The sequence below is a fragment of the Anabrus simplex genome, chromosome X, assembly GCF_040414725.1.
Source record: "Anabrus simplex isolate iqAnaSimp1 chromosome X, ASM4041472v1, whole genome shotgun sequence".
Taxonomy (NCBI): Eukaryota; Metazoa; Arthropoda; class Insecta; order Orthoptera; family Tettigoniidae; genus Anabrus; species Anabrus simplex.
In genome coordinates this window covers 8,790,571-8,803,848 of record NC_090279.1, presented here as the reverse complement: position 1 = coordinate 8,803,848, position 13,278 = coordinate 8,790,571, and the positions used below count along the sequence as shown (strand labels likewise).

The 13,278-nt window shown below is 43.8% G+C and overlaps 1 pseudogene; it reads left to right on the top strand.

The window, feature by feature from the left end:
- Nucleotides 1–6,307: 6,307 nt before the first annotated feature.
- Nucleotides 6,308–6,456, top strand: LOC137503397 (5.8S ribosomal RNA; annotated as a pseudogene).
- The last annotated feature ends 6,822 nt before the right edge of the window (nt 6,457–13,278 follow it).

The window sequence follows — 13,278 nt, the reverse complement described above, 5'->3', positions numbered from 1 at the left end:
AGCTTGCGATGTAAGATGGTGGATGACAGCTGACAAAAAGCGCGTGAGTTTGTTTACTAAACAAGAGCACGTGGAATTTTTCAATTTACCGCCACCACATTTCAAAGGTATCTAGCTAAAGATGGCAGCACGGTGGTCTCTTGATTAAAGATGGCGGATGACAGCTAACAGAACTTTTCAAATTGCCCGCTACTACATGTCATAAAGAGGGCAGCACGATGCTCTGTGGATTAAAGATGGCGGATGACAGCTGACGAAATTGCCCGCATGATAGCAGCACAGTGCTCTATTGATTAAAGATGGCGGATGACAGCTGTCAAAAAAGCACGTGGCTTTGTTTCCAAACAAGAGCACATAGAATTTTTCAAATTGCCGCCACCACATTTCAAAGGCATCTAGCTAAAGAGTGCAGCACTGTGCTCTCTTGATTTAAAATGGCGGATGACAGCTAACAGAACTTTTCAAATTGCCCGCTACTACATGTCATAAAGAGGGCAGCACCGTGCTCTGTGGATTAAAGATGGCGGATGACATCTGACGAAATTGCTCGCATGATAGCAGCACATTGCTCTATTGATTAAAGAAGGCGGATGACAGCTGTCAAAAAAGCACGTGGCTTTGTTTCCAAACAAGAGCACATAGAATTTTTCAAATTGCCGCCACCACGTTTCAAAGGTATCTAGCTAAAGAGTGCAGCACTGTGCTCTCTTGATTAAAGATGGCGGATGACAGCTAACAGAGCTTTTCAAATTGCCCGCTACTACAGAGAGCAGCACGGTGCTCTGTGAATAAAAGATTGCGGATGACAGCTGACGAAATTGCCCGCATGATAGCAGCACAGTGCTCTATTGATTAGAGATGGCGGATGATAGCTTTCAAAAAGCACGTGGCTTTGTTTCCAAACAAGAGCACATATAATTTTTCAGATTGCCGCCACCACATTCTAAAGGTATCTAGCTAAAGAGTGCTGCACTGATGTTTGTGATGCAAGATGGCGGATGACAGCTGTCAGAAAAAACACGTGAGTTTGTTTCCAAACAAGAACACATGGAATTTGCCACTGCCACAAAGAGGGCAGCACGGTGCTCAAAGATGGCTGCTGTCACGTGGAATTGCCTGCCACCACAGGTATCTAGCTGAAGAGGGCAGCACGGTGCTCTCTGGATTAAAGATGGCTGCTGTCAAAAAGCATTTTTCAAATTATCCGCCACCACATTTCAAAGGTAAGTGGCTAAAGAGGGCAGCACTGTGTTCTATAGATTAAGATGGCGGATGTCAGCTGTCAAAAAAGCACGTGGATTTGTTTATCTCGCGCTAGTGAGGTTAAGTTGGTAGCACTAAGGTTTAGGCCCGCCAAGAGGGCAGCACTGTCGATGACAGGTGACGAATTTGCAGCTACTACGATAAAGAGGGCAGCACAGTGTCTCTGGATTAAACATGGCGGATGACAGCTGTCAAAAAACACGTGGATTTGTTTATCTCGCGCTAGTTATGTTAAGTTGGTACTACTGAGGTTTAGGCCTGTCAAGATGGCAGTATTGAGGTTAGCGATCCGTTGTTGTCTGTCAAAAAGCACGTGGCTGTCAAAAACACGTGGCTTTGTTTACCTATTCAAATCTCGCGCTAGTTAGGTTAAGATGGTACTACTGATTTTTAGGCCCGTCAAGATGGCAGCAGTGAGGTTAGCGATGCGTTGTTGTCGATGATAACTGTCAAAAAGCACGTGGCTTTATTTACAAATTCAAATTTCCTGCGGGTGGTGGAGGAGACCCCTGGGAGGCCTCTGGCTGTGCTGGTGGTGGGGGAGGCCTCTGGGAAGGCCCCTCGGGAGGAGGAGGAGGAGGAGGCCTCTGGGAAGGCACCTCGGGAGGAGGAGGAGTGGGCCTCTGGGAGCCTGTGGTGGTGGTGGCCGCCGAATCCGCCTATTATACTACTATAGTGCACAGTTGTTTATGGAGCAAAGCAGATTAAATCCCAAGATGTTATTTTCTCGTCTATCACAAGGTGGTTTTCTATAAATAGCCCTTCAAGCTTTCTTTGTGGTGGATATTAATTACATCCTGAAATCGTCCAGCCGCAATGTTATATTAATGTCACTGACCGCATACCACTGTTTAGGCCATATTTGTAAATATGCCCGCCATCACATTTCATTGTTTTTGATTGAACATAGTCAGATAATGTAAGTACTTAATTTAAATAAGCAGGCCTTCCTTGGTACCCGACTGTAATGTCTGGAAGTGACGAAGGGCCATTAACAACCCCCCATACACAAGAGTTGACAATTCATGCTGAAGGCCTTTAACAGGCAAATATCAGTTTGACATGATGGAAAGGGTTCAGTATTCACTATGTCCCTTCAACACATGCAACTCTGAGATATAAGAGATTTTTAGTGACTTATTTGAGGTTCCAATAGAGAAAAGCGAGTGGCCAATTCTCCGCCACTCTTTAAAAATGAAGAAACTTACGGACGAGTATACTGCAACTCTCACATACGAACCTTTGCTTACACACGCCTCCTCCAGAAGTAACGGCTATGGTCACTAAAGATGAACTTTCAATTTTCATTCAGAACAGGTTGACAAAGTATTGTTGTTCTAGAGTTGCGGAAACAGGTACAGTTTTGAGCTACAGGTCTACTCATAATTAAAAGAACACACTAGTGACACGTAGGAAGAGGAGCAAAAGGAGTGCTTGATTTTCAGCAACAATTTCTTCAATTGGATACCCTATTATGACTTGACTTGGCACTTATTTATTCCCCTGAAATATTTATTCAAACGTTTGAATATTATTTCGTGCGCTTCTACTATTTTACTACCTGTCTTTGCCATATGATTCTTCCGTGTTTATAAGGATTACTTCTTATTTTCGAACCTATACGGCTCTTCAATGTGTGTTAACCCGTAGAGTGGGGCTCGCTTCAGGTGACGCGGCTGGAGCGAGCCCGATGGTGGGCGCGCGTCATGTGAAGCGCGGAAAGTTTTTATTTTTTATCTCCGTTACGAAACAAGCGGTATGTTTGAAACATTCTCCGTATGTTCCGAGAGGTGCTGCCATCTGACAGAATTTTTTTCACCTTCGTGTATCTAAGCAGTTCTTGTCTAGGAATCCCCTTATTATCTGCTACATAGCTGCGTAGCGCAAGAACAACCTATGTGGCGCTTGGCGAGAAGCTCAGTCAGTGTGCCGCGAGGAGCGTAGTATTTCATGTCTCGGTGTGAATGTTTTCAGCTCTCATAAGTTGTTTTGTTGGTACATAAATTTATCTTGTGATTGATTGTTTTAATTCTGCATGTAGCGTTTCATATTTGTAGTCAACATGTCCAAAAGAATTGTAGATCTTCCGAGTGATGATATACGGGATATTCTCGAGCTCAGTGAGGAAGATAGTTGCAGTGATTCTAGTTTAGATAGTAATGGTGAAACTATCCCGCTATTAGATGCTCCAAGCACGAGTGCTTCCGTCGGAGTAGGCCTGTTGCCTAGATGCCGTGGACAGGTGTCGAGTTCGAGCTCCGATGAGAGTAGCGAGTCAGAAAGTGAGAGCGATTTGACTCCTACTTCGCCTAATGACTGGGATAAAAGGGGATGTAGGAGAGCCCGATTCCCAGCTACATATCAAAGTGGAATTCAGGGCGAACTTTTAAATAAAAAAGAACCGGACGAAATATTTGAGCATTTCATTGACGATGAACTGTGCGAACTTATTGCAGAGCAAACTAATCTGTACGCTCAGCAGTCAATACAAGCTAGTATAGGAACAGCTAAGATGAAAAGGAGAAGCAGGCAGAGGGATTGGGTTCCTACTAACAAGGAAGAAATAAAACTTTTATCTGGGATCTTTCTTCTTCAGGGTATAATTCAAAAGCCGAAGCTATCTCATTATTTTTCACGTAATAGATTGTTTGCTACGCCCGTGTTTTATGAGACCATGTCCGAGAAACGTTTTTTCCTTCTACTGAAATGTTTACATTTCTCAGATAATGAGGCTTACGATCGGCAAGTATCCCCAAAACTCTACAAAGTGAAGCCAGTTCTAGACATTCTTGTATCAAAATTTAAAATGTCCTATTTACCAGATGATCGTCTATCAATTGACGAAAGTTTACTCCTTTGGAAAGGTCGCTTGGGGTGGAAAATGTACATTCCGAAGAAGAAAGCTCGTTTCGGGATGGAATCTTTTAAATTATGTGAGGCTAAAACAGGATATGTGTGGAGTATCCTGTGGTACACAGGCAAGGAAACTGAGCTAGTAAATGAGGTTTGTGGGGTAAATATTTCTCAGTATACCAAGCCCTCGAAAGTAGTGTTTGCTCTAGCCGAACCTCTTCTAAATAAGGGATATCTCATAGCTCTAGACAATTAGTACAGTAGCCCGGAACTCTTCGATCAGCTCAATGAGTTTCAGACAGACGCTGTCGGCACTGTAAAATCTAACAGAAAAAATCTTCCGAAGGACGTCAAGGGGAAAAAGCTGAAAAAAGGGGAGGTGGCTTTTGCCTATAAAAACAAACTCATGGCCTTGAAGTGGAAAGACAAGAGAGAAGTCTGCATGCTGAGTAGTATTCATGACGCGGAAATGCGCACTGTTCTAAACAAGAAAGGAGAAACCAAAGAGAAGCCGGTCGTACGTATTGAGTACAATGACTCAATGGGAGGGGTGGACTTATCGGACCAATGTATCGTGCCATACAGTATGGCGAGGAAAAGAATGAAGAAATATTACCACAAGATTTTTAGACACCTACTGGATATAACAGTGTTCAATGCTTTTGTGATATACAAGAAACACGGCGGTAAATTCACTCAGCTGGAGTTTCGTATTCAAATTGTACAGAAACTATTTCAGAAGTATGCGAACGCTACCCCTAACGCAGCCTTGCCAATTCGATCAGTGAGACCCGCACCCGTTGACTTGTCAACTCGATTCTCGGGAAGGCATTTTCCAGCTTTCAATCCAGCCTCAAAATCAAGACTGCACGCAAATAAGAGATGCGTTGTTTGCGGGGCGAAAGGCCAGCGGCGGGACACTCAGTATTGTTGTGCAGTATGCAATGTCGCTTTGTGCCCCTCTCCTTGCTTCAGGCTATACCATACAGTTGAAGTATGAGCATTGCAAATATGCCAGTGAGTCTCAGGTTCCATACTCGGGGAATCTGAGAAGATCGTAGCCTACACTTGGTGACCGCTGTACATTCTGCATGCCGGCAACTATCAGTGACCATCCTGAAATAGTTCTTTTCAATTTTCTCTCCAGTCATTTGTTATAGCTATTGAGTGTAAATAGTGTTGAACAGTGTAGTGTAATTTTGTGTAATGTGGTGACAAAATTGTGATGAATGAACTCATGGATTACTCGCTGCCCGCTTCAATGGCGAGTTATAGGCCTATGTGGTGAGTACATTTTTCTATTTTATTTCAGGAAAATGTGATATTTGAGTGTATGTGCCTGTATTATTTGGAGTATATGATACTTTTTTATTTGTGTGTTACGTATTTCAACGTTGAATTAATGTAAGCAACACAAATAATACTCCGAATCGAAGTAAATATGAAATGGCACATATGCAATTTTTGCACCGACACTGGATGAATTGAAAAATCGTTTTAATAGTAAATAATAGCGCAATTTACACCGCAACGTATAATTTTATGCTAATTTTAACATAATATAATATTTAAGCGGGTGTAGGTTGGCAAAAACTATTTCTTTTTTAAAGAAAAAATTTACTGAAAATGATTCCCCACTATGCAGGAATTCCTCGTTTATGACCTCCCCACTTAACGGGTTAATGAGCACACTTCTACTGAAGTTCGAAAACAGAAAAAGCGTCGTCCATGGTGTCATATATCTGTGATTGATGAGGAGATAACTCATGAAATGTCCTTTGATCCTTCCGCACACGGACCTGGCATTATGTCACCACAAGATTCCATCTCAGAGAAAATGGCACAAACGGACGAACCGCTGTCCGGCGTACACCAAGAGTGTGCCTAAAATGTGCCGTTCTGGCCGAAGAACTTTTTTTCTCCGCTGTGTGCGATCGCATGTTCCTGGCTGTATCTACAGAATTGGAGAAGGTCGTACGGAACATCAAACTCTTTTGCAGTAGTTAGTGGGATGTAAAATAAAATACGAATAAAACTGTTCACATGTGCGGCTTCGGCCCGGCGGGCAGGTTTTAAATGAACGCAACGCCCATGCTCGAAACACTTCTTAGCTCTGCGACGAGAGACCCATGAAAATGATTGTTTCCCCTCTCACTCACCGTGGAAAGAACGATCAAAACAGGAAAAAAACAACCCTGAACAGTGGATCACTCGGCTCGTGAGTCGATAAAGAACGCAGAAAATTGCGCGTCGATATTTGAACTGAAGGATACATTAATATTGACATTTCGAACGCACATTGCTGTCCATGAATTCCGTTCCACGCCTGGCTGAGGGTCGGTCGCTAAAACTGAACGACCGGGCGAGTTGGCCGTGCGCGTAGAGGCGCGCGGCTGTGAGCTTGCATCCGGGAGATAGTAGGTTCGAATCCCACTATCGGCAGCCCTGAAGATGGTTTTCCGTGGTTTCCCATTTTCACACCAGGCAAATGCTGGGGCTGTGCCTTAATTAAGGCCACGGCCGCTTCCTTCCAACTCCTAGGCCTTTCCTATCCCATCGTCGCCATAAGACCTATCTGTGTCGGTGCGATGTAAAGCCCCTAGCAAAAAAAACTGAACGCGGAGAGTTGCTGCACTGCTCCGTGTTTTGTGACATCGTTCGCACGCAGTTGGTGTACACCACCGAGACGGCGCACCAGCTTCACGCCGGAATGAAGCTGCACGAGATTAAATAATAATGTTACGAGTACATGATCCTTTGAATTTTTTAACGCAATAGCGAACAGTCGTGTGCGTTAACATCCCTGTGCATTCGGGTGCGAGCTCTATGATAGATTTTTCGGCTGAAAAATATGCCACGGAGATTTCACGGTATGGCTTCTCGTCTGTGTGCGGCCACGTGTTGCGAGAGTACAATTCTCCCGGAGACATACTGCACCACTGTGGCTACAAGATCGTGTCAGTCTGCAAATTCCCTACTAGGATTCCTTTCCGGATGGATTTGCCACAGAAATTGCATCAGTCGACTTTACGCCCGTGTGCGTCCGCACATGTAGTGCTACGTGGGATTTACTAATGAATGATTTGCCACAGATACTGCAACAGTCTGGCTTCTCGTGTGTGTGAGTTCGCATATGATAAGCTAGGTGTCCGTTCTTCGTGTAGGATTTGCCACAGACATTGCAGGAGAACGGCTTGCCGCCGGTGTGCGTCCGCACATGATATGCTAGGTTGCCTTTCTGCGTAAAGGATTTGCCACAGACATTGCAGGAGAACGGCTTGACGCCGGTGTGCGTCCGCACATGATATGCTAGGTTGCCTTTCTGCGTGAAGGATTTGCCACAGATATTGCATGAGAACGGCTTAACGCCGGTGTGGGTTCGCACGTGCAGTGCTAGTTCAGGTTTAGTGTTGAAAGACTTACCATAAACATTGCAGCAGTGGAACTTGTATCCTGTGCGAGTCCGTATATGTACACCTAAACGACGTTTACTGTTGAAAGACTTCCCACAGACCTTACAACAATGTGGCTTCTCGTCTGTGTGAGTTACCATGTGATTGGACAATGTACTTTTATGGGTGAAGATTTTACCGCAGATACTACAAGAGTATGGCTTTTGGCCTGTGTGAATCCGGATATGTCCAGTTAGGTTGCTTTTAGATATGAAGGATTTGCCACAAACATTGCATTGGTTTGGCTTATCGCCTGTGTGAGTCCGTTTATGATCTTTCAGAGTGGTTAAATGACTGAAGAATTTGCCACAGATATCGCACGAATAAGGCTTCACGCCTGCGTGAATCCGCATGTGAACTTCTAGACTGCTCTTCCTGGTGAAGGATTTGCGACAGATATTGCACCAATGTAACACGTGAGAACGCATGTGGTTTGTCAAGTTCCACCAATTCCTGAACCTTTTACGACATACTGAGCACTCGTTTGCTATCCCACTTGTATGTAACCGCATGTGGTCTGTCAGCATGTCCCTCTTTGTAAAGCATTTATGGCAAAATCCGCACTCTAGGAGCGGGTGGATCCTCAAGTGTTCCGACAAGATGCTTCCGCTATCGAACAGCTTTCCGCAGTGACCGCACTTGAAGGGACGATCTTCATTGTGTCTCTTCAGGTGTCGTAAGAGGCCTAAATTCCCGGCCAGGACATCACTGCACACATTACACCAAAAACAAGGTGCTCCACCATCCGGAGGTTGATGATCTGCATAGCTTACCTCAGGTCTCGATCTACAGTGAAAAATTAATACCATGTGAACAATAGTTCAATAGCCACCTATCACATAAAGGAATTCCTAATGAACATTCCACTCACTGATATCCCATGCAGAGAGCTTGTTACTCATGAACATCACATTCCTGAGGGTAAACATCATCTTAGGTTAAATTCAGAGTGTAGACTTAAATTTCAAAAGCTCTCATTTGTTACGAGGTTGTGTTGCATCTTTTCTCTCGAATCACGATATCACGCGCAAGAAACTTCTGACCATTTTGGAATGAACGAGTTAACAGACCTCATTTAAAGAACGCATGAGAAGTGGTCCAGCCTCAAAGGAAAAATACAAGCCCTTTAATCCGGCACACATTTAGCTATTGAAATCTGTATATTCTGTTCTACATAAATGATGGCACATGGTTTGGAGTTTTTATCTTCTTTATCCACACTGTGCTTTGTGGCATGCAAGTAACATTTTTTGTAAAACCTCTGTTAAGGTTGTGAGATTCGCAGTGATGTAGATATTAGTAAAGTTGAGAAAATTGTTTGCCGACAGTCAGCTAGATCTGCTGAATCATGGCTAATGTTTTATGAATGTTATTTACTGTCATGCAAACACACATATTGTATATGTACATTGATATCATATCAGTGTATAGCATTCTATTATGTCACAATGCGGTTATTTCTAATTAGGTAGCTTTGATGTGCAATCAAACACAGCCAACCTATATATAGGACAGTAGGTTCATACAAGGAAGTTCATACTTACTACCTTTTATTACATCAGCCTACCTCTTAATTGCTGTTTTAACAGAGGCCGTATGCAACATGGAAACCACTAATCCTGATGAAATCCTGGAAAGGCTGAAATAAAACAAGCAGATGACCGCTCGTACCCTAGCACTGACACTTTTTTTTCTCACCCAGATACTGCTGTCATAGACATTATGAATGCAACAAACAATATGGCTTTTATATTAGTGTTTTATTACAAAAGGCACTAGGAAAGCTTTGCAATGTGAGTGAACGCTTTAGACCTCTTCAAAATAATTTCCACCACACTCAATACACTTGTCGAAACTAGTCACTGAACCAACTCTGTCACGTTTTTCAGTTACATTTTCACACTCTTCATCCAGTGGTGCCAGAAGCTCCACGTCGGATGCAAAACGCCGCCCTCTCGGATTCATCTTCAATTCTGGGAAGAGTGTGAGGTCACACGGGCAAGATCAGGACTCTATGGAGGGTGATCAAGCACAGTCAACCCGCATATGGCAAGAAAATCCAGTTACATTAACATGATGTGCTGGAGCATTGTCGTGATGCAAGAGCCAAGTGTTGATGCGTCACCTTGGACAGAGCTGCTTGATAGCCTGGAGGACCTGAGGCAGACAAGTCTCACTGTACCACTTCGCAGTAAGTTTCCTTTGTGTTTCTAGCACATCCCGAGTCAAGATGCCCCGTTTAGTGAAGAATACTGCAATCATCCTTTTCTTCACTAACCTTGACTTTCGCACAGTCACACGAGTGCCCTCATCTTCACACAGCCACACCTTTCTCCGAGATTTTGTTGGGACATCGTAATAATAAAGCCAAGTTTCGTCACCTGTAACGATGCTACTGACGTTACGCGAAGTCCCATTTTCAAACTTTTAGCATTTTTCGGCACCGTTTCATTCGATGTGCCCTTTGTTCCTCTGAAGGTGAATGGGTCACCCAAAGGGAACAAACCCCTCTAACATGGAGATGGTCGTGTAGCATTGAATGAAATGCAGGTGCAGGGATGTGGAGGGACTCTTCTATCTGCCCATAGCAACCGCCTCTCTAGATGCAACATTTTCCTCCCAGCTTCAATGTTTTCCTCGGTCACTGATTCAGACGGTCGCCCAGAACGATGATCGTCTTCAACCCCAGAATTTCCCCTCTGGAACTGTTTGTACCAGTATGAAATTGTTGTCCGATGAGGAAAGTCTTTCCCCAGCACAGGAGTCACTTCCTCCAGGCACTGGTCAACAGTTAATCCACGAGCAAATCTGTAGCAGATAATTGCGTGATATTCACCTTTAGAACACACTGGCATCTTAACTTGCTTTCAATTCCATTGCTTGGTAATAACTGGTGTGAAGGTCACACCATGTTCTCCTCTAGAGCGGATATCACCCCTCTTTTCATCCCTCACCATAACAGGGGTGACCGGCAACCGTTTTTGCGTATTGCAAAACATTCCTAGTGCCCTTTGTACAATGTTCTCATATCCTGAATTGAACCCAATGCAAGCTCTCATGTACTTGAACATTCACACAAGTTTCCCCCTAACACTACGGTAAGAAGGAGCACGAAAAACAAGACTTGAGCCAAATTTCGAGATGACAGAACGATGAGTTGCACCTTAGTGGATATTGTTCCTATGTAAAGGAACGAATGAGAAGCCTTTTATTTCAAAAGTTCACTGACAACCTAATTACTTTTAGTGGATTGATAACACAGTCAGACAGCATCCAAGTCTGTGCCTGTCTCCCCACCGCAAGTGGATCTACATATTCTACGAAAGAAGAGCAAGAAATAATAATTTCTTGCTTTAGGGTGAGATCAGGCACATGGGAAATAACAGTCACGCAGAGCAGGATACATCGTAACATGAACTGGTACTTTCTAATTCATATTGTATTCACTGAATTCACATGGCCGAGTCGAATGCATGACTTCTTCTCAAGCAAAGTAATGGGAGGCTCGACCACATGTTCTTACTGCACACTTAGGAGAAAATGAGTGGATAAATAAAAGGGGGACATTGATTCCAGATACGACAGGATAGACCTCTTGATCATCACACAACATATTGATGTAGACAACAGGGGCAGAAAATACGACACCTGATTGTACGTCATACGTTTTGTGGCATATCATGCCAAGCAAAAGGTGCAAAAGTCTGTGGCAATTCTTCTTTACCAGATTATGTGATTTTTGTGACAAGTGATTTATCAGGTTCACAATTAGTTTTTCAGTAATATGGCATTTCATTTTTTATTGACAAATTTGATGCACGAACCAGCTACATTGCTGTAACACGTGACGCGTCCCAGGTGAAGGATACAGTTTCCGCCCTGGCCTGCCGGTAGAATTGAGCGAAATTGAATATCTCTCGCGGACCAAACACGCACAAGTTCTTAATGACAACTTTGGCAGAGATGGAGACGTTCCGTACGGAGCAGTTGACAGAAAAGGTACTCTATCTTTTGGGAAGTTAATTCAGAAAGGAGCGTAGCGTTTCATCTCCACAGGAGCAGCTGCAAAAAAGGCGTCTGTTCCCATGTCCGGAGCGGCGTAACTTCCTGCTGTCATGAGCTCTGAAATGCCTCAAGACAAGCCAGCCATAAAATAACACCACACACATGATTACAGAAATGTGTCTCATGGAATCGGAACCAATGCTAGGATGTCCCCTGAAAGGGACGCGCAATGGCAGGGCCCAGTCACCATGAAAAGTATGCAAGGGTTGCCGTCGCACGGGCTTAACGGCTAAGCAAGCGAGTACCCCCATTCTGTATCCCCTCACTGAACTACCTCTGAATGAACTGGCAAATTACCCACAGCACATCAGAGAAGGCATATAGGCATCTGTGAGTTGCAGGAATAAAGATGGAGTGGAGAAAAAACATGCGAAATGCGGAGCAGCTACTAACTTATGTTCAACGGAAGCCGAAGAACCACTAATGGTGTTGGCACTGTTTTATCAGCAAAATTTAACGGTCCAGTCTCCGAGGTGCAAAAGTATGACAATCACTTGATGTAACTCGTCCACATTGGAGAGAGAAAGAAATTCAAATTTTTCAGTGGAATGCTCCACACACTGGCCTGGGCACGGAGAACAAACATGCCTACCAGGCACTGCCTGACGAGAAGACCGCAGACAATCTTATCGTTGCTCGTGATCTGAAAGGAAGTGTCAAACGGAGGATGAACACACAGTCCATGGCGTTCATGAATATGGACAGAAAAACGACAATGGCAACAAATTCCCGATTATGCAGAAACTGATTATCGCAAACACACGGTTCAAAAAGCGTGATATTCATCTAATCACATACTACAGTGGCTCCCATCCAACTTACACTGACTACATCCTTGTGAGACGAAGGAATCTCAAAGATGTTCTAGAGACAACAGTTGTTCCTTACGAAGCCGCTGCGATGCAACGTCGACCAGTCATCTGTAAGCTGCGGATAAAGTCATCAGGAGCCCAATACTTCACAGGAAATAGGTCAAAAGGGATCGAATCGTGGCACCTGAAGAAGGAGGCCAACTTTGTTGGAAATGTTACAGTGCCACAAATCACCATAGCTGAAGTGAGTCGGAAGGCGCACGCACTAATCTTGAAACAACTCAGTCAGGGCGACGACAACGAAGGGTTACCTATGACATTTGGCTTCGAAATTACCATGTTAAGTATGCAGTAAGATTGAAGAAACAGCTGTACCACGAGTTTCATGCTCTTCGGAATGCCTACAAAGCAGCAACTAGTAAACTGAAGGAGGTCGTTGCTGTATCACAGGCAAACCGGTAAAGAGGTCTATATGTGAAACATGACACGCGCGGAATATTTACCGGCTACTCAAATCGAAGCATTGCGAAACGGCAGAAGTCCAACGTTTTTACAGCATCAATGAGGAAGCAGACGATTTGCTACTGCACTGGCGGGAAGCGCGAGTACACTAGCGGAACTGTTTGTTAAGAGTGAAGACATGTTTTCCAGTGTTGACTTAGTTAAATGTAACAAAGGCTTTTCAGTCTGTCAAACACACTGCAAATACAATGTAAATTATAACACTATGAACATACATGTAAAATACACACAAACAAGGAAAGAATGACATGTTTCGTTCTACAAGAACATCCTCAGATTCTATCAAATCACTTAAAGCTTATATATATTAT